Here is a 21,669-nt window from a genome sequence, read left to right on the forward strand (position 1 = left end):
CAGAGAAATGCTTGCAGAGCTATCACTGTGACTCAAGTCCACCATACACACTGCTCAGCGTAAATGAGTACACCCCCTTTGAAAAGCAACATTTTAAAAAATATCTCAATGAACAAACAATTTCCAAAATGTTGACAAGACAAAGTTTAATATAACATCTGTGTAACTTATAACGTGAAAGTAAGGTTAATAATATACTAAACTTAGATTACACATTTTTCAGTTTTACTCAAATTAGGATGGTGCAAAAATGAGTACACCCCACAACAAAAACTACTACATCTAGGACTTTGTATGGCCTCCATGATTTTTAATGACAGCACCAAGTCTTCTAGGCATGGAATGAACAAGTTGGTGACGTTTTGCAACATCAGTCTTTTTCCATTCTTCAACAATGACCTTTTAGTGACCATGGTGAGTGATGCTCAACTTGTCTCTTCAGAATTCCCCATAGGTGTTCGATTGGGTTCAGGTCAGGAGACATACTTGGCCACTGAATCACTTTCACCCTGTTCTTCAGAAATCCAACAGTGGCCTTAGATGTGTGTTAAGGATCATTGTCATGTTGGAAAAGTGGGTCAGACAGACACCGTCTTTCATGAAAGCAAGGCTTAATCTTTCTTCACTATGGTTAATTTTTGCGCTGTTTTTGCTTGTTCAAACAGAGAAATAGATAAAAGGCATTACCGTCTCCCTGCTATCAAGAAAAATGTGAACAAATAGAAGCAAATGCTTCAAGAGCAACGAGGAAATGAGTGGTTAAAGAACACGAGAGGAGCTCAGCCTGAAAGCTCCAGAGAAATTCACAATTGTGTTTAAAATGTATTTTACCAAAACAGAAAGTCAGAAGTGAGGATGGAAGAGTTTGCTGAAGAATCTCGTTTAATGGTTTTCTGCTCGCGTTTGAGTTAGCGCCTTCATGAAAGTGTTTGATTTTCTTACAGGTGAAAGAAACAGCTTATTTGACCCAGAAAACCCAGCTTGGTTTCAAACAACTCGGGCATAAAAAACTCAACATGGAGTGACGTGTGATAAATCATGAGAGAACAGATTAAGAGCAGAAAGAGCTGGAGCTTTGTTTCTGTTATCAGAGGAACACAGTCCTGTGCAAAGTATTAATATATCATTTTTTTTTTAATCATCCACCTCCAGGTTTATTTAAAAAACAAAAACGTGCTGATTCAGTTACAGGTTGCCAGGTCTGTATAAAACACCCACAACCTACACATTAAACAATAATTTTAAACTCAAACATTATCCTGTCTGTCATGACACGGTGCTGTTTTTTTTTTTTAAGCCTAGAGGTGGATGATAAAGCAAAAAAAAAAAAGATATATAAATATTCTGAAACACAGTACTGTTTAAAAATTTTGGCACCCTATTTTCTTCATACAAACTTTGTTTATAGATTTCTATTTTATGATTTCTACATTATCAAGTAATGAACCTACAGTCTGAGAGAGTGCTACACAAACACACTGAACTTTACAACAGCTGCATGCATGTCAAATGGCAATAAATTGACTAAGGCAGGAAAAACTATTTTGGATAAAATTGTTATTGTCTGTTGGAAGTAAAAAGTAACCAATAACCAAACTTAATAGTAAACTTAATCAATAACCAAACTTCAACTCAGTGTGTGATCTTCATTTTATGTTGCAATTCACAACTATTCTATGGTTTTCCTAAAAAAAAAAGTACTTGCAAAATAGGGGGAAAGTGATAATATTGGGGGGCAAGTGGAAATTTACCCCCACGTGCCCCCCAGGGCAAGTGGGTCTAAAAGTTAATGTCGAGCCCTGAAAACAAAAAGTTCTCATCTCATTATCTCTAGCCGCTTTATCCTGTTCTACAGGGTCGCAGGCAAGCTGGAGCCTATCCCAGCTGACTACAGGCGAAAGGCGGGGTACACCCTGGACAAGTCGCCAGGTCATCACAGGGCTGACACATAGACACACACAACCATTCACACTCACACCTACGGTCAATTTAGAGTCACCAGTTAACCTAACCTGCATGTCTTTGGACTGTGCGGGAAACCGGAGCACCCGGAGGAAACCCACGCGGACACGGGGAGAACATGCAAACTCCGCACAGAAAGGCCCTCGCCGGCCACGGGGCTCGAACCCAGGACCTTCTTGTTGTGAGGCGACAGCGCTAACCACTACACCACCGTGCCACCAAAACAAAAAGTTAATACACCAAAAAAACCAAATCACAATTTGACAAGATGGATTTCACTGTTTACTATTATGACCACCCTAACTTGGTTAACGTACTGATTTGACTTACTAAAACAAAAGAATCACGGGGTGACAGAAAGGTTTGTTCACTCCCCAGGAGTGGGTGAAAAACCTCTTTTTATAGCCTGATGTTATGAGGCAAAGAATTCCCATGTGAGCTGCTTCTTAGCACGATGATGCACTTGGCACCTGGGTTCAGCAGCACTTTACATTATGCTGATTAGAAATCAAAATAACTGTTTATCATTCAAATCATTGATTGGTTTTCCAATCTGCTCATTTTACTTTTGTGCGGTTTCAGTTTTGACCTCAATAACTGACTCCTTTTGAATTCTCAGTGTGACTGATACAACTACAGTACAGTCATCTTTCATATAATCTGGCCAATCAATCTCATAGCTTGGGATCTTCATGAGGTTCTTCCAGTTCTGCTTCTCTGGGGGGGACGGGGACTCTGTTGTTCACTAGGGAGCATTCCAGATGGCTCTTCTTCTCCAGAGTCTGAGGGTCTCTCCTCATCAGCTTCACTTGGTGTTTCTTCAGGTGTTCCTTCATCTTCAGGTTGATCTCTTGGTAAGGAATTCTAGTACAGTGGTTAAGATGGTACCATGTAGTGCTTCCCTGCACCTGGACAGCCATTGGCATTACTCGTGCCACCACGTAGGGACCTTCCTTTCTTGGCTTATTCCACTTTCTTCGGAACACTGAGGCATACCTTGTCTCCAGGCGCAATTGGATTTTCTGGTTCCGCCTTTGATACTGGTGCTCTGCTTTCTTCCCGTGAATATATCTTATGTATAGTAGTTAATTGCCTCATGTATTCCCTCAGCTCCATCTACAGTTGTTGGAGAGGTGGGCCTTTGTAAGGTCCCCTCAAGTGCGGAACTGGCATAGGTCTTCCAGTAAGCTTTTCATGTGGAGTTAGAGATGTATTTCTGTTCACTTGCATACGATAACCCATAAGTGCCAACGGTAAGTGCAGACACAGCACCCTGAGGCATTTATCATAATTTCTGGGGACTTTAATCACGCTACTTTAGACTCTACTTTGGCTGCTTTTTACCAAGCTGTGGATTGTCCAACAAGGAACAGCAGGACAATTGACTTGCTGCATGCTAATGTGAGGGATGCATACAGAGTCACACCCCTCCCCCCACTAGGGAAGTCTGGCCACAATCTGGTTCATCTCCAGCCAAAGTACACCCCCCGGTTCAAAGGCAGCCTGCAACAACTAGCTCCATCAGGAGGTGGTCCCCTGAAATGGAAGATGCTCTCAGGGACTGTTATGACATCACGGACTGGGATGTGCTGCTTTGCCCACACTGTGAGGACATAGAGGGGCTGACACACTGTCTAACGGATTACTGTAACTTCTGTGCAGATGTGGTTTCCCCTGCTAAGACTGTACGGTGTTACCCTAATAACAAGCCATGGGTAACACGAAGTCAAAATTGTCCTCAACAGGAAGAAGGCTGCCTTCAGGAGCAGGGATAGGGAGGCAATGAAAGTAGCACAGCAGGAGGTAAAACGCTGCCTGAGGGAAGCTAAGGACAGCCACAGGAGAAAGGTGGAGCAGAAGCTGAAGAACAGCATGAGGGAGGTCTGGGAAGGTGTGAAAACCATCACAGGCCACAATACAAAGACCAGAGTCGTTGAGGGGACAGTGGAGAGGGCGAATGAGTTGAATGACTTTTTCAATCGGTTCAACCAGCCCACGTCCCCCCCACCCTCTCCCTCACTGCAGCCATCTCTCCTTCTTCCCTCAACACACCTCCCCCCAGTCATCACAGCAGCCCCCTCATCCCCCACCTCAACACCGACTCCTCCATGCATTACTGCAGACCAGGTCAGAGGTCAACTGAGGAAGCTTCACCCCAGGAAAGCAGCAGGCCCGGACAAGGTGCGTCCCTGATTACTGAAGACCTGTGCTGCTGAACTGGGTGAACCACTCCAACGCATCTTCAACCTCAGCCTGCAGCTGGGGAGAGTGCCCACCCTCTGGAAGACATCATGTATTGTTCCAGTTCCCAAAAAGAATCGGCCCAGAGAGCTGAACGACTTCCGACCGGTGGCACTCAATTCACATCTGATGAAGACGTTGGAGTGGCTGTTCCTCAGCCTCCTCAGACCCCAGGTACAACATGCCCAGGACTGTCTGCAGGTTGCGTACTGGGCAGGTGTCGGTGTGGGAGATGCCATCCTCTACCTGCTACACCGAGCCCACTCGCATCTGGATAAGGGAAATGGTGAGGATCCTCTTCTTGGACTTCTCGAGTGCCTTTAACACCATCCAGCCCCTATTGCTTCAGGACAAACTGAACAGGATGCAGGTGGACCCCTGCCTGGTCACCTGGATCTCCAGCTACCTCACTGACAGGCCGCAGTATGTCAGGCTGAAGGACATCATGTCTGACACTGTCGTTAGCAGCACCAGAGCACCCCAGGGCATGGTGCTGGCCCCTCTTCTCTTCACCCTGTACACCGCGGACTTCTGCTACAACTCGGAGCTGTGTCACATTCAGAAGTTTGCCAATGACACAGCCATTGTTGGGTGTATCAGTGATGACAGAGAGGAGGAGTATAGGAACCTGGTGAGGGACTTTGCTGTGTGGTGCAACAGGAACCATCTGCAGCTCAACACCTCAAAGACCAAGGAGCTGGTCATTGACTTTGGGAAGTCCAGACCAAGGTCACGACCAGTTCTGATCGAGGGAGTCGAGGTGGAGGCTGTGGATTCCTACAAGTACCTCGGGCTGTGGCTGGACAGCAAGCTGGACTGGACTTGCAACACCAAACACTTATACAGGAAGGGACAGAGCAGGCTATACTTCCTTAGGAGGCTGCGGTCGTTTAACATCTGCAGGAAACTCCTGTGGATGTTCTATCAGTCTGTGGTCGCCAGTGTCCTGTTTTACACCGTGGTGTGCTGGGGGGGCAGCACATCCAAGAAGGACACATCCAGGCTAGACAAACTGATCAGGCGGGCTGCCTCTGTGGTCGGCATGAAGCTGGACTCTCTGGTGACGGTGGCAGAGAAGAGGACTATGGACAAAATACTGAACATCATGGACGATGCCAGTCACCCTCTGCACAGAGTCATCAGCAACCAGAGGAGCCTGTTCAGTGACAGAATGCTCTTTCCCAAGTGCAGGACGAACAGACTTAAAAACTCCTTTGTCTCTCATGCCATCAGACTGTACAACTCCTCTCTGGGGGGAGGGGTAACAGGAGGACAGAGGACGGGAAGGAGCAGTAGCCTAGCCTAACAATAAGCAATACCGGACAATGTGCAATATCTCTCCTGCCGCCGACTCCCCCCCCTTCCCACTTCTCCCCCTTCCTCTCTTCCCCATATCTTATTCTTTTTACAACCCCAATTCCAAAAAAGTTGGGACAAAGTACAAATTGTAAATAAAAACGGAATGCAATAATTTACAAATCTCAAAAACTGATATTGTATTCACAATAGAACATGGACAACATATCAAATGTCGAAAGTGAGACATTTTGAAATTTCATGCCAAATATTGGCTCATTTGAAATTTCATGACAGCAGCACATCTCAAAAAAGTTGGGACAGGGGCAATAAGAGGCTGGAAAAGTTAAAGGTACAAAAAAGGAGCAACTGGAAGACCAAATTGCAACTCATTAGGTCAATTGGCAATAGGTCATTAACATGACTGGGTATAAAAAGAGCATCTTGGAGTGGCAGCGGCTCTCAGAAGTAAAGATGGGAAGAGGATCACCAATCCCCCTAATTCTGCACCGACAAATATTGGAGCAATATCAGAAAGGAGTTCGACAGTGTAAAATTGCAAAGAGTTTGAACATATCATCATCTACAGTGCATAATATCATCAAAAGATTCAGAGAATCTGGAAGAATCTCTGTGCGTAAGGGTCAAGGCCGGAAAACCATACTGGGTGCCCGTGATCTTCGGGCCCTTAGACGGCACTGCATCACATACAGGCATGCTTCTGTATTGGAAATCACAAAATGGGCTCAGGAATATTTCCAGAGAACATTATCTGTGAACACAATTCACCGTGCCATCCGCCGTTGCCAGCTAAAACTCTATAGTTCAAAGAAGAAGCTGTATCTAAACATGATCCAGAAGCGCAGACATCTTCTCTGGGCCAAGGCTCATTTAAAATGGACTGTGGCAAAGTGGAAAACTGTTCTGTGGTCAGACCAATCAAAATTTGAAGTCTCGTCTCGTCATCTTCCGCTTTATCCGGGACCGGGTCGCGGAGGCAGCAGTCTAAGCATGGAAGCCCAAACTTCCATCTCCCCAGACACCTCGGTCAGCTCCTCGGGAAGAACACCGAGGCGTTCCCAGGCCAGCCGAGAGACATAGTCCTTCCAGCGTGTCCTGGGTCTTCCCCGGGGCCTCCTCCCGGGGGGACATGCCTGGAACACCTCCCCAGGGAGACGTCCAGGAGGCATCCGAAAAAGATGCCCGAGCCACCTCAGCTGGTTCCTCTCGATGTGGAGGAGCAGCGGCTCTACTCCGAGCTCCTCCCGAGTGACTGTGCTTCTCACCCTATCTCTAAGGGAGCGCCCAGCCACCCTGCGAAGGAAACTCATTTCGCCCGCTTGTATCCGCGATCTTGTTCTTTCGGTCATTACCCAAAGCTCATGACCATAGGTGAGAGTCAGAAAATAGATCGACTGGTAAATTGAGAGCTTCGCCTTTTGGCTCAGCTCCTTCACCATGACGGACCGGTAAAGCGACCGCATCACCAATCCGCCTGTCGATCTCGCGCTCCATCCTTCCCTCACTCGTGAACAAGACCCCGAGATACTTAAACTCTTCCACTTGAGGCAGGACTTCTCCACCAACCTGGAGAGGGCAAGCCACCCTTTTCCGGTCGAGAACCATGGCCTCGGACTTGGAGGTGCTGATTCTCATCCCAGCCGCTTCACACTCGACTGCAAACCGCCCCAGTGCATGCTGGAGGTCCTGATTTGAAGAAGCCAACAGGACATCATCATCCGCAAAAAGCAGAGATGAAATCCTGTGGTTCCCAAACAGGATTCCTTCCAGCCCCTGGCTGCACCTAGAAATTCTGTCCATAAAAATTATGAACAGAACCGGTGACAAAGGGCAGCCCTGTCGGAGTCCAACATGCACTGGGAACAGGTCTGACTTGCTGCCGGCAATGCGAACCAGACTCCTGCTCCATTCGTACAGGGACCGGACAGCCCTTAGCAAAGAGCCCCGAACTCCATACTCCCGAAGCACCCCCCACAGAATACCACGGGGGACACGGTCGAATGCCTTCTCCAGATCCACAAAGCACATGTGGACTGGTTGGGCAAACTCCCATGAACCCTCGAGCACCCAATGAAGGGTATAGAGCTGGTCCAGTGTTCCGCGACCAGGACGAAAACCGCATTGTTCCTCCTGGATCCGAGGTTCGACTATTGGTCGAATTCTCCTCTCCAGTACCCTGGAGTAAACTTTCCCTGGGAGGCTGAGAAGTGTGATTCCCCTATAATTGGAGCACACTCTCCGGTCCCCTTTCTTAAAAAGAGGGACCACCACTCCAGTCTGCCACTCCAGAGGCACTGTCCCTGACCGCCACGCGATGTTGCAGAGGCGTGTCAACCAAGACAGCCCCTCAACATCCAGAGACTTGAGATACTCAGGGCGGATCTCATCCACCCCCGGTGCCTTGCCACCGAGGAGCTTGCAAAACCACCTCAGTGACTTCGGCTTGGGTAATGGACAAGTCCACCTCTGAGTCATCAGCCTCAGTTTCTTCAATGGAAGACATGAAGGTGGGATTGAGGAGATCCTCAAAGTATTCCTTCCACTGCCCGACAATGTCCCCAGTCGAGGTCAACAGCTCCCCACCCGCACTGTAAACAGTGTTGGCAGAGTACTGCTTCCCCCTCCTGAGGCGCCGGATGGTTTGCCAGAATTTCTTCGAGGCCGACTGATAGTCCTTCTCCATGGCCTCACTGAACTCCTCCCAGTTCCGAGTTTTTGCCTCCGCAACTGCCCAAGCTGCAGCACGCCTGGCCTGCCGATACTTGTCAGCTGCCTCAGGGGTCCCGGAGGTCAACATGGCCCGATAGGACTCCTTCTTCAGCTTGACGGCATCCCTTACTTCCGGTGTCCACCACCGGGTTCGGGGATTGCCGCCACGACAGGCACCGGAGACCTTGCGGCCACAGCTCTGAACAGCTGCGTCCACAGTGGAGGTAGAGAACATGGTCCACTCAGGCTCAATGTCCCCCGCCTCACTCGGAAGCTGGGAAAAGCTCTCCCGGAGGTGGGAGTTAAAGACCTCCCCAACAGAGTGCTCGGCCAGACGTTCCCAGCAGACCCTCACCATACGTTTGGGCCTGCCAGGTCTGTCCAGCTTCCTCCTCCGCCAGCGGATCCAACTCGCCACCAGGTGGTGATCAGTTGACAGCTCAGCCCCTCTCTTCACCCGCGTGTCCAAGACATAGGGCCGGAGATCAGATGAAACGACAACAAAGTCGATCATCGACCTCCGACCTGAGGTGTCCTGGTGCCACGTGCACTTATGGACACCCCTATGCTCGAACATGGTGTTCGTTATGGACAAACCGTGACTAGCACAGAAGTCCAATAACAAAACACCACTCGGGTTCAGATCAGGGAGGCCGTTCCTCCCAACCACGCCCCTCCAGGTGTCACTGTCGTCGCCCACGTGAGCACTGAAGTCCCCCAGTAGCACAATGTAGTCCCCAGTCTGAGCACCCCTCAGTACCTCTCCCAGGGACTCCAAGAAGGCCGGATACTCTATACTGCTATTCGGCCCGTAGGCACAAACAACAGCAAGAGCCCTCTCCCCAATCCGAAGGCGCAGAGAGGCGACCCTCTCGTTCACTGGGGTAAACTCCAACACATGGCTGCTGAGCTGGGGAGCTATAAGCAAGCCCACACCAGCCCGCCGCCGCTCACCATGGGCGACTCCAGAGAAGTGGAGAGTCCAGCCCCTCTCGAGGAGCTGGGTTCCAGAGCCTAAGCTGTGCATGGAGGTGAGCCCGACTATCTCTAGCCGGTACCTCTCAACCTCCCGCACAAGCTCAGGCTCTTTCCCCCCCAGCGAAGTGACATTCCATGTCCCAACAGCTAGCCGCTGTGTCTGGGGATCAGGTCGTCGAGGCCCCTGCCTTCGACTACCACCCAATCCACACTGCACCAGTCCCCTACTGCTACCTCTGTGGGTGGTGAACCCACAGGAGGTCGGGCCCACATCACCTCTTCGGGCTGAGCCCGGCCGGGCCCCATGGGCAGAGGCCCGGCCACCAAGCGCTTGCATACGAGCCCCAACCCAAGGCCTGGCTCCAGGGTGGGGCCCCGGCTGCGCCATACCGGGCGACGTCACGGTCCTTGATGGTTTCTCCATAAGGGTTTTGGTGAACTGCTCTTGGTCTGGCCTGTCACCTAGGACCTGTCTGCCTTGGGAAACCCTGACAGGGGCATAAGGCCCCCGACAACATAGCTCCTAGGATCATTCAAGCACACAAACTCCACCACAATAAGGTGGCAGTTCTAGGAGGGGAAAAAATTTGAAGTTCTTTATGGAAATCAGGGATGCCGTGTCATTCGGACTAAAGAGGAAAAGGGTGACCCAAGTTGTTATCAGCGCTCAGTTCAGAAGCCTGCATCTCTGATGGTATGGGGTTGCATTAGTGCGTGTGGCATGGGCAGCTTACACATCTGGAAAGACACCATCAGTGCTGAAAGGTATATCCAGTTTCTAGAGCAACATATGCTCCCATCCAGATGACGTCTCTTTCAGGGAAGACCTTGCATTTTCCAACATGACAATGCCAAACCACATACTGCATCAATTACAGCATCATGGCTGCGTAGAAGAAGGGTCCGGGTACTGAACTGGCCAGCCTGCAGTCCAGATCTTTCACCCATAGAAAACATTTGGCACATCATAAAACGGAAGATATGACAAAAAAGACCTAAGACAGTTGAGCGACTAGAATCCTACATTAGACAAGAATGGGTTAACATTCCTATCCCTAAACTTGAGCAACTTGTCTCCTCAGTCCCCAGACGTTTACAGACTGTTGTAAAGAGAAAATGGGATGTCTCACAGTGGTAAACATGGCCTTGTCCCAACTTTTTTGAGATGTTGTTGTCATGAAATTTAAAATCACCTAATTTTTCTCTTTAAATGATACATTTTCTCAGTTTAAACATTTGATATGTCATCTATGTTCTATTCTGAATAAAATATGGAATTTTGAAACTTCCACATCATTGCATTCCATTTTTATTTACAGTTTGTACTTTGTGCCAACTTTTTTGGAATCGGGGTTGTATATTTATGTAAATAATTTATTTTAATTTCTCTAGAAGTTTTTTCTGTTTCTCTTCTCTGTTTATCTGTAATGATGCTGCTGGAATCTTAATTTCCTTGAGGGAACCCACCCAGAGGGATACTAGCACGGATCTTATTCGGTTTAGCTTTGAGTTCCATTTACTCTTTCCACCATTCCTTGTGACTGAGGATGGTATACACAACCTAGCCTCTGCTCAGTTCTCAAATGTTGTAACACTGACTTCACCACTTTTGAATAAAAGCTGATTCATTGTCTGAACTTATTTCTGTTGGAATGCCAATTCTAGGGATTCCTTCCCTAGTCAAAAATTTAACCACTGTTTCAGCACCTTGATCTTTTGATGGCACAGTTTCCACCAACCTGATGAATCTGTGTTTTACTGCTAGCATGTATCCTTTTTTTCTTGAACTCTCTTGATCATGTCCACATAGTCTATTACTAAATGCCTAAATGGTCCTTCTGGCACTGGTATGTGACCTAATGGAGTCGTGATTCCCTTCCTGACATTGTTTTTTGAGCACAAATATCACATCTGCTTAATGGTTCGTCTACCATGGCCTGAAGATATGGTAACAACCTTGTTTATTAATTTTTCTTCCTACCTCCCCCCTTGCACAATGGTCTTAGACCATGTGCACCTGTTTAGTGAGGAGGGATACTGGTATGATGATTAAACCATCATGGGATCGCCATATCCCATTATTATCTCTAGCTCCTTGCCTTTGTCCCCATAATGACTTCTCATAAGGGGCAACTTGTTGCTTTAGTGTGGCTATAACTTCCGTGTGGTGATGGGTTCTGTAGAAACCTTTGGCGCAAATATAGCTGTTTGACACTTTCAGACCGGTCTACTGCCTCATCGATTACTTTCAATAACAAAATTATTCCCTTTTTAATGTACCTGGCATCTCATGATTGCTAACTTAGCTGTTGGTGTTTTTCAGAATTTTTGATAAGTGCTTCACACTTTATTTGTGGGAAGGTGAAGTGAGTGAACATTTGGGAATCGAGTAAATTGTAATTGAAGGTTTGTTGGTATTTGAACCAGTTATTTGTTGTTGGGCTTAATGAAATTCGGTAGCAAGAAAATTTTTCAGTCTGTGCTTCATTCATCAAAGTAAAAATGAAAACTTTGCAGTTTTATTAAAAAAAAAAACTCGTAAAGTGTAAATATTTATTTATCTGCCAGTGCCTGTTTTCTGGACTTAATTGTGTTTTCCCCGGGTAGGCAAAGAACATGTCTTGGACATTTTCTTTTTTTGTTTTAGTTTATTTTTGAATGGTACAGGGTTTGGCAGCAGTGGTCTTGGGGGCACGTCTGAAGTTTGAGAAACTGTTCAGCAATTGGCAGTTAATTACCCAGCCTCAACTTGTCTGAAGTCTTGGGTCTACCGTAGTTAGTGGGGGACTGGTGTTAGTCAGGGTAAGGGAATTTTTGTATTGAGTCAGGTGTATGAACATGTTAAGTCAGCTATACTAAAGATTTATGAACAGTTCCCAGAGGCTTATTGCCAGTCTTTTCAGAATTTGCGGAGAAAACCAAATCAGACGCACGTTGAGTTTGTTCGAAACCTGACAGTTCAGTCGTTGGTGTGCATCTGAAAAAGTTCAAACATTAAATGATTTGAATAACTTGGTTCTGTTGGAATAATATTAAAACACACTCCCTGAAAGTGTTGTCACCTTTATTGTAGAGTGCAACATTCAGACTGCTTTTCAAGCTGCTGTGTTGGCTGATGAATGGGAACTTGCCCATAGATTTCGTTCAGAGATGGCCCAGGGTGAGAGGTGTGTTTTTTTTTGTTTTTTGCCCCCCCCACGTGCTAATGTACAAAATATTTTGCAATATCAAGAGAGGCGTGTGGGTAAAGGACAATCAGCTAATTTTGACCTGACCTGTAATTACTGTCAAGGAAAGGGCCACTGGAAATCAGATTGCCCCATCCTTAAGGCAAAAAAATACTGGCACCAAGCTCTGTAGTTCTTCTGTGAAACCCACGGCCCTGGCTGCTCCTGTGCCTGTGTCCACTGGGTTGGTCATTCCCCTTGAATCTCCTACATGACATTACCCTCTGCAGGTGTGACTAACTGCAAGGGGATGTTTGAGCCATTTATTTCTGAGGGTTTGGTCTTGCTTATTTGCAGCGATCAAAAAGTGCCTGTGAAAATTTTAAGAGACACTGGGGCATCCAAATCGTTCATTTCAGACTCAGTGTCGCCTTTTTAGCCTGAATCATACACAGGAAATTCATTATTGATTTGGGGAATTGAATTGAACACGTTGTCCGTGCCACTGCCAGAGATGCCAACCTTTCAATAAACAGATCTGTAGTCCGGGGCCGAAGAATCTGTAGTTTTCGTATTGTCCGCTGTGCCGGACAGAAATATCGCAGTTGCAAACCGTGCATTGTGCGAAATACATCCCCTTTCGTGAAGGAACAATACACGGCCATGTTGCTGTATATTTATCATTAAATTTCTGGTTATTCTTGCTCGGCTTCTCTATTGTCGGACGGCACTATCACGAATTTTGATTGGTTGAGTTCAAACCCGGAAGCGAATATCAACCAATCAGCGACGACGTATCACGAAAGCTTGAATGATTCCTGCAGATTTCATCCTTCCGAAAATGCGGAACGGACTGAATTTTCTTCGATCATGGCGGAGTTCAACGTACCAAACAAAAATGCGGAACAAACTGATTTTTTTTTCCGATCACTGCGAAATTTGTAGTTTCGAATTAACTGGTCGTAGTGGTGCAAAAGTGGCAGAAAATCGTATAAAATACGAAAATTTTGTAGTGGTTGGCTGCACTGCACAAGGTGACGCTTATGTGTGATTTTGTGCAGGGAGATGTGGAGCTTGGAATGCGACCTGGTCTGCGGGTTGATGGCCTGTCGCTAATTTTCGGAAATAACTTGGCTGGAAGACATGCCTGACTGGAAGAGTCTGCTCCTCTGGTGGTGGGTGACTGCACGCCTCTCATCAGTGCCACGATCGAAGAGTGCATGGCAGTACCCTGAAATTTTTACTGCATGTGTCAGTAAAAAGGTGGAACCTGTGCAGGTAGACCTAACAAAGTCTGATAAGTGTGTGTTTTTTTTTTTTTCCCTCCAGACTTTATCAGCATGGCTACTCCTCTTGTCTTGGGGGATGCGGTGGCAGAGACCTGTTCAGGAATGTCTGTGTGAGACTGTTGCAGGAAGACTCATTGCTTTGGCTTCGTGTTGTTCTCATAGACTTTTTGGGACAGATTTAGAGCTTGAATTTTGGAGTGTTGCTCTTCTGTAAAATAAATATTGTTTGGTGAGACTCTGCTCCACCACCTCTCCCCTTTAATTGGTTATACTCACCTGCAAGCGTAACACTCGGACACAAACAGGGCAATGTAGTGTATGCAGTTCAGTATAGTGAGGAATGCACAGACCTGTACATTGGTGAAATGAAACAACCGCTTCACAAACAAATGGGTCAACACAGGACATCCAGTTCCTCAGGCCAGGACTCTGCAGTCTGTCTCCATCTCAATAATGAAGGACACTTTGTTTCAGGATGGCAATGTATGTGTTTGAGCCAAATTTGGTTAAAATTTGCTTTGGTTTAGACTCCTTACTTTGTTTGAGATTTGCTGGCCTTCAACCTGGAACTTTTATTTTGACACAGCCTTAGGTCACCTGTCAAGTTAAAGATGGTGTCCTCCACATGGTGTTCAGTCTCAGTTAGACAATGGAAGATGCCGTAATTGAATGAATAGTTTTTTACCGCTTTAACTCTAAACCTTGAACTACACTTAAATAGAATTTAGAATACTTGTATTTCATCTTTTTTAGAACTTGTATTGAAGCTTGAAATTTATATTTTGGATTAATCCTCTTCTTGTGGATTACAAACAATTTGGATTTACTCCACCACCTGCTTGCCTGCCTGCCACCTACCTCTTTCCCTCCCTGCCTGCTTGCCACCTGCTTGCCTGACCGTGTGCCCTCTCCCTACCCACCTGCCTCTTCTACCATCTATGAACACAGGTATGTGTAACAGCTGGACACAGTGTTTTAAGATAAGCGTGTAATGACTGTACAGCATCTAGACTTGAGTTTAGTTTGGCCCTTACAGTACACATTTTAGCCATAGAAGACCGGTGGTTTGAAAGAGGAGTAAAAGAAGCCATGTTTGTCAACCTGGAATGACCATCTCTGAACAGAGGAGGTGAGCTGAGACCCGACTTATCAGCCACCTACAATGCAGTCCTTGGCATGCTTCCAAGAAAACTGAATACACAGCCACACCTAGACTCAGCTGACTTCACTCAGTACGTTTACATGCACATCCAAATCGAGCTACTGTCGGTAATCGAGCAAAGGGTCCCAGCAGGGGTGCCAGAGAAATCCAATCCTACATGCAACTGTGAAATCGAGCTATTGTGTAAGGTGCATTGTGCACCCGAGCCACAGGTGGCGCTACACGCCCCATCGTGTTGGTACACTTCCGGTTGTCATCATGAAGAAGAGCTAAAGTGTTGCCAGATACTGCTAACGTTTTCCAGCCCAAAACATGTTCAAATCCGCCAAAATGCACTTAAAACCTCCCAATTTGGCAACACTGGCAGTTCCGTGCTCAAGCTGTTAGGCTTGCTCTAATAGACTGTATGGCTACAAACTGTCCGGTGCAGACCACTGTTTTGTAAGACAACTTATTTTGCACAATTGTATATTTTTCTAAAGTCCATTTTTTTGCTTACAAAAAAATATTTTTTTTTTGCTTACAATTTAACTGTTTTGTTTTTATTGACATTCTTCAGATGTTGGACATATATATAAAATATATACACACACAAATACAATGACTTTATGTACACAATTCACAGCTATGCAACAGCTGTACAGATGTATTTGGTGATACAGTAAGTGAGCTAAATTTTAACAGTGCAAACAATGCCACAAAAAGAAAAGATTCATGCTGTTGTCATGATTCGTTGTCATGCCGACCAAGGCTGTTGTGTTTCCCACTTGTGGTCTCGTCACTCGTCGCTTCCAGAAGGGGCAGCGCTGAAGTAAGTGGCTCGACTACGTAGCTCAATAGGGTTTACATGCACTAAGTAGCTCGGCAGAAATCGCATAATCTAGGTCGTGTAGCTCGATTGCGAGAAATCAAGTTCGGTTCAATTTCAGCCTAGCTAAGGTGTTTACATGCCCTTTAGAGCTTCGATTTCAGTCGAGCAACGGCAGAAATTTGACTTTCTCTATGTGCTTGTAAACGCACTGACTGACTCGCATGATGGCAGAGAGAGCCAATGACCCACAGATCACTCTAACATCTCTCTAGGCTGTTAAGATCGTTCACACCGCACTTCCAGTGACCCCAACACCTACAGGATGACCTGAGAGGGTCAATGACCCATGTGACCTCAATGACTCTCCTTAGGGTTGCTTTTGGTCCACTCAAGGATAAATACCAGGAACCTCCCCTCTAGTCAGTCAGAACTAAAGAAGCCTTTTGGAAGAGAAATGAAATGTTTTGGAGAATTTCAAGCAAGTCCAGTTGCCTTCTTTATCACCTATGGTTTCTTTCTGACTTTCTTCACTGATTTGTAAGAAGTTTTCTCCTTCTTTCTTAAAGAAGTTGAGTATCTCTCTTCTCTCTTTTTTTAGCCTTTTCTTGCTCTGGTCTTTTGGCTTGTAATTTTTATTCAAAGTGTCCATCTCCTCACACGGACCCACCTCAAATGAACAATCCTAAGGCCACGTAGTTCTCATCTTGTTAGTTCGCTCAGCCCATTTCTGTGATATTTTTTAATTCTATCCTTAGCTATAGGATTTTTCTTTTTTTTTATGTCTTTTTATTAGATTTTTTGTTCACATCTAACAATGTCTCACACATACATTGTATAAAAATAGAGAGAATCTTATTAGAAAAGACAGTTGATTGTCCTACACAAGGTATGATGAGAGTAATAATGAACTTAGCCTAAGCCAGAACAGCTTCTATGAACTATAGTTAACCCTTAACCCTTCCCACCGTAAACATTCCAACCGTTACTACGTACAAAAAAAAGACAAAAAAGGGGGGATAAATAAAAAAAGGACAAAAAAAGGGGGGGGCATCTAGTCACTTTCTGGGTGGATAGTAGTTCTGTTCAAATATTCCAAAAAGGGTTGCCAGGTTTTGTAAAAACCATAATCAGAACCTGACAGTGAAAATCTAATCTTCTCAAGTTTAATGAGTTAGGACCTCTAAGCCAGCTATTGGGTGAAGGTGGAAGAGCATGTTTCCATTTAAACAAAATAAGGTGTCTAGCCAATAGAGTTGTAAAGGCCAGTACTCGACGTTTGGACACCGGGAAATTCGGTGACGAGAGTGGAGGAGAGCCAAACAAGGCCGTGCAAGGCTCAGGGTTAAGATCCACATCAAGCACTGTTGCAAGTGTGTCAAATATTTGGCGCCAAAAGCCAGTGAGGTTCAAGCAGGACCAAAACATGTGGGTGTGATTAGCAGGTGACTGCTTATATCTATTACAACTGTCACTGGTGCCTGGGTAAATCTTCGCCAGTTGGGCGTTTGTGTAGTTAACTCTAAAAAGAACTTTACATTGTAATAAGCTGTGCTTGGCACGTATAGAGGATGTATGAACTACGTTAAGGATTTGATTCCATTGATCGTCCGAGATTGGAGCTCCTATCTCCTGCTCCCGGGTCTGCTTCAGTCGGGTTGTTTGGACAGGGTTAAGGGAGCCAATGGAATTGTAAATCACAGAGATGGAGCGCTTTTGTGCAGGATCGAGGGTGAGCAAAGAATCGATCAGAGACCCGGGCGGGTGGTTGGGGAAGTGAGGATAGGAAGTTTGGACAAAGTGCCTGGCTTGGAGAAAACGAAAAAAGTGAGACTAAGGTAATTCAAACCTGACTAAGTTGGAGAGTCATATAGCAGTCTAATCCATGCAATAAAATCAGAGCTGAAACCAAATTTAAACAGGATGTAGTACAGATACTCCCACTCAACCTTGTCGAATGCTTTCTTGGCATCTAAGGAAATTATCACCTCAGGTGTAGCAGGATTGGGGGAGCCGATAATATTGAGAAGTCTCCTGGTATTGAATGATGAGCTCCTTCCGGACATGAACCCAGTTTGGTCCTTGGAAATTAGGGTAGGTAGGGCTTGTTGCAAAGGAGTGGCTAAGACCTTGGCCAAAATCTTTTGGTCCACGTTTAAAAGTGAGATGGGTCTGTAGTTGCTGCATTCAAGCGGGTCCTTATCTTTTTTTAATAAGAGAGAGATGTTGGCTTCTGATAGAGTTGGAGGCAAACTGCCGCTATTAAAGGATTCGTTGGAGACATTAACCAAATGTGGGGCTATTAGGTTAGAATATGCTTTGTAAAATTCTACTACAAACCCGTCTGGGCCAGGGGATTTGCCATCCTGTAGCTGCCCGATTTGCCTCCTGTACTTCCGCTACTGTGATTGTGGCGCCTAACTTATCAACCAGATTACAATCAACTTTAGGATACGAAAGCATCTCCAGGGGATTGTGGTCCTTCCAGGTTTCAGGTAAATACTCTGAGGTGTACAAGTCAGAATAGAAATTCAAAAATGCATTATTTACCAATTTGGGGTCAGTGACCACTAGTCCAGATGGCAATTTTATCCTAGGGATCAGTCTAGAGAGAGCTGTGGTTCTAGCTTGATGGGCAAGGAGTTTTGCTTGCCTTATCTCCCATTTTGAAATAACGTTGCTTTGTTTTTAACAATTTTGTTTCAACCTTGGATGTTGACAAAAGGTCAAACTCAGCCTGAAATTTAAGACGTCGTTCGTAAAGAAAGAGATTGGGGCAGCGGCATACTGTGTGTCGATAATGGCTAGTTGATCTGAGAGCCAGACCATCCTTTCTATATCCACTTTTTTCCACCGAGAAGCAAATGAGATCGCCTGTCCCCTCAAATATGCTTTACACGCCTTCCAAAGAGTGCTTCTTGTGATTTGTCAGGGGTGTCATTTCTTCTGAAAAAAATTAACCATTTCCTCCTGAAAGAATTTCTTAAAATCTGGGTTGTTCAGTAAAAAGTGGGAAAGTTTCCACTGTGTGTGTGGAGGACTATGGTTTGGGAAGTTTATGACAACAGATGTAGGAGCATGGTCTGAGATCACTATACTGTGATGCTCGCTAGAGTTAACCCAGTGTAATAACCTATTATCAACAAGAAAAAAATCAATTCTTGACTATGTACGATGGACATGGGAGAAAAATGAAAAGGCTTTGGTGGATAGGTTAAAAGATCTCCAAGGATCACATAGGCCAAGCTGGTTTATAAAAGATTTCAATGTAGTAGCGGAACTGGACAGAGCAAGGGGACTAGCGGAGGACCTATCTAGAACCGGATCCTGAATACGGTTGAAATCGCCACCTATAATCAGGTAATGGCTGTCCATGTCCGGGAGGGAGGAAAAAAGACGAGTAATAAATTTATCATCCCACACAGGGACATAGACACTCACTAAAATAACTGGGATGTCAAACAGCTTACCTGAGACAGCCACAAAGCAGCCATTGGGATCTTCAAAAGATTTTGATGGTTCAAATGCTATGTTCTTACTTATAACGATGGCCGCCCCTCTCGCCCTCGTAGAAAATTTGGAATAAAAAATGTGATGCATCCAAGATCTTTTAATACGTGAAATCTCAGAGGATTTAAGGTGAGTTTCTTGAAGGAAATAAATATCCCCCTTGAGCTGTCCCAAGTGTGAGATCACTTTGCCCCTCTTGATTATTCCATTGACCCCCCCAACATTCCATGACACGAACCTGCAACCATGATTTTGAGGTGTATTTGTATTGTGCATTACTCACCCTTTATTAAATGACGATGCAAGTGTTGATGCCCTTGGGGGGGAGAAAAAGAGGAAAAAAAAGGAAAAGAGAAGAAAGAAAGGGAAAAAAAACCCACACAACAAAACCCTCTATAAACACATTCAAAACCCCTGTATAGCTTCCAGTTTCTTTATACTCACTGATCCCCATGCAGTGTTTCCCTCAGAAAATTGCTTAGTCAAGGTGGTGAGTCTTCGGTGGGCATCACGCGCGGCACGGATAGTGGTCCGGGGGGGGGTTGGGGGGGTTGTCGGGCCGTAACGCGTCACACGTTGCACAGATAGTCCGGGGGGGGGGGGGTAGTAGTACTACAATAATAACAAAGCTGTGTAGAACTGTAAAATAGGTATTTATTGAAATTAAATGTCACAACTACTTACAAAAACTGAGGTAAAATGGTTTCCTGGCCAATAAAAGTGCTCTCAGTACAGCAGCAAGAAAAAAGTAACAAAAAGTGCAGGTCATTTACATAAGGGAAAAACGGTTAGAAACAACATAGAGTGCAACATTTACTAGGCTACTTATGGCACATCTTGCAAGTCTTGTCCTTGCAGGCCATCCTTCTGGGTTTTTCAAAAAACAGCTCCAGTGCTCTGCTGTAATTGAACTGCCCTACTGGTGGGCCATTTATGCTAATCGTCATGCAGGCTGTGAGGCTGTCACCCTGCAGCCTACTTCGCAGGTCTGTTTTGATCTACACACAGAGAGAAATGAATATAAGATATTTAACTCAGTAGTCATCTAACATCGTGATTTTATTATATAAAATATATAAATATAAATTTTATATTGCCTACCTTAATACATTTATATTAGGCCTACTTATATTAGCACATGAACATTATATAGCATTAGGCTATATAATTATATTATTATATTATCTTATATTAGTACATGAAAATTAAATTTCACTGTAACAGTGCAAATGCACCGTTTAGATGAGCAGTTACAAATACAACTTACCTTCTTATTCCACCGACGATAATGGCAACGTCTCGACTTTCCCGCTGAACCGTTGAATTTAAAATTAAAATGTTTGTAAATATGGCCTCGAGGACATATGGCGTAGTAATATATCCAACCACTAGGTGCCGCAGTTTAGTCTAGCTGTCAGTCCCTGCGCTGAAATGCATTACCACTTCGTTTTTTTTTTTTGGACGCATTTTTTTTTTCTTGGAACCTTGCTAGGGCGGGCGGTCGAGTTACCCAGGGCGGCCGCCTTGCCTGGAAAGTGCTGGGGGAAACACTGCCATGACTTCACCACTCCCGCAGGATTAAATGTAGCCCATATAGTACAGTCAACATTAACAGAAAAAAAAAGTTTCAGTGCCTCCCATATTATAAGGCCAAAACCCAATTTACTCACGTGTGGGCATGATCGTTACAGAAAAAACAACCCATGACTGCAAGTTTTCCTATTGTTCCACCTCTTCAAAATAGTAGGGGATGATGTGACCCAGGGGAAAAAGAAAAACAAGACTAGAGAGGTTACATCTTCATATAACAAAAGAGAAGGGGAAACCACACACATTTATCCAGATTCAAACTGTAATATACTGGACATTCAGATATTACCCCTAATGGAAAATGAAAAGTATAATCTGTGGTTAATAATTATGGCATGGCTAACCAAAACAAACAAAGGTAAAATCCATACTCAGCATCAGTTTAGCAGGCCCAGGTGAAGATTTGCAAATACTGAAAGTTCCAGTGTTCAAAAAAAAAAGGTACCGTACGGCACTAGTAAGAGATCAGTCCCTATGTGTTTAATATTATTGTCTCAAGACACTCTTACCAGCTGGGCGAGTCATCCCGAAGCCCGTGCCAGTAGTGGTATTAACGTTAGTCGTTGATAAATTAGTCCGTACATTGGTTGTGGAGCCGGGCCACTGAAGTAACCTCAAGGGACGGACATGGACTCCGCAAAGGCAACGGCTTCTTCAACTGAGGAGAAATGCTTCCTAGTGCATTCTTTCTTAGTGATTTGGTGCTTTGCTGGGTAAAGCAGGGCCGGCCGGAGCCCCAGATTGTACAGCTTGGCCACGACATCGCGGTAAACCGCACGTTGCTCTAGGACGTCGGGGCAGTAATCCTCGTAGATGCAGACTGGCGAGTTGCGGTATTTCAGATTGTTTCTCCGTTTGCGAGCGTCCCGCATTATTAGCTCCTTGGTCTGGTGCCGGTGAAGGCACACAATCACGGGTCTGGGCCTATCTCCCTTC

At 45.4% G+C, this 21,669-nt stretch overlaps 1 protein-coding gene across 1 annotated transcript in view; it reads left to right on the forward strand.

Moving 5' to 3' along the window:
• The window catches only part of LOC132881640 (zinc finger protein 235-like), a 48,156-nt gene that overhangs the window by 710 nt on the left and 25,777 nt on the right, over window positions 1-21,669 (forward strand). The window lies entirely within an intron of this gene.

Source organism: Neoarius graeffei, chromosome 1 (genome assembly GCF_027579695.1).
Source record: "Neoarius graeffei isolate fNeoGra1 chromosome 1, fNeoGra1.pri, whole genome shotgun sequence".
NCBI classification, from domain to species: domain Eukaryota; kingdom Metazoa; phylum Chordata; class Actinopteri; order Siluriformes; family Ariidae; genus Neoarius; species Neoarius graeffei.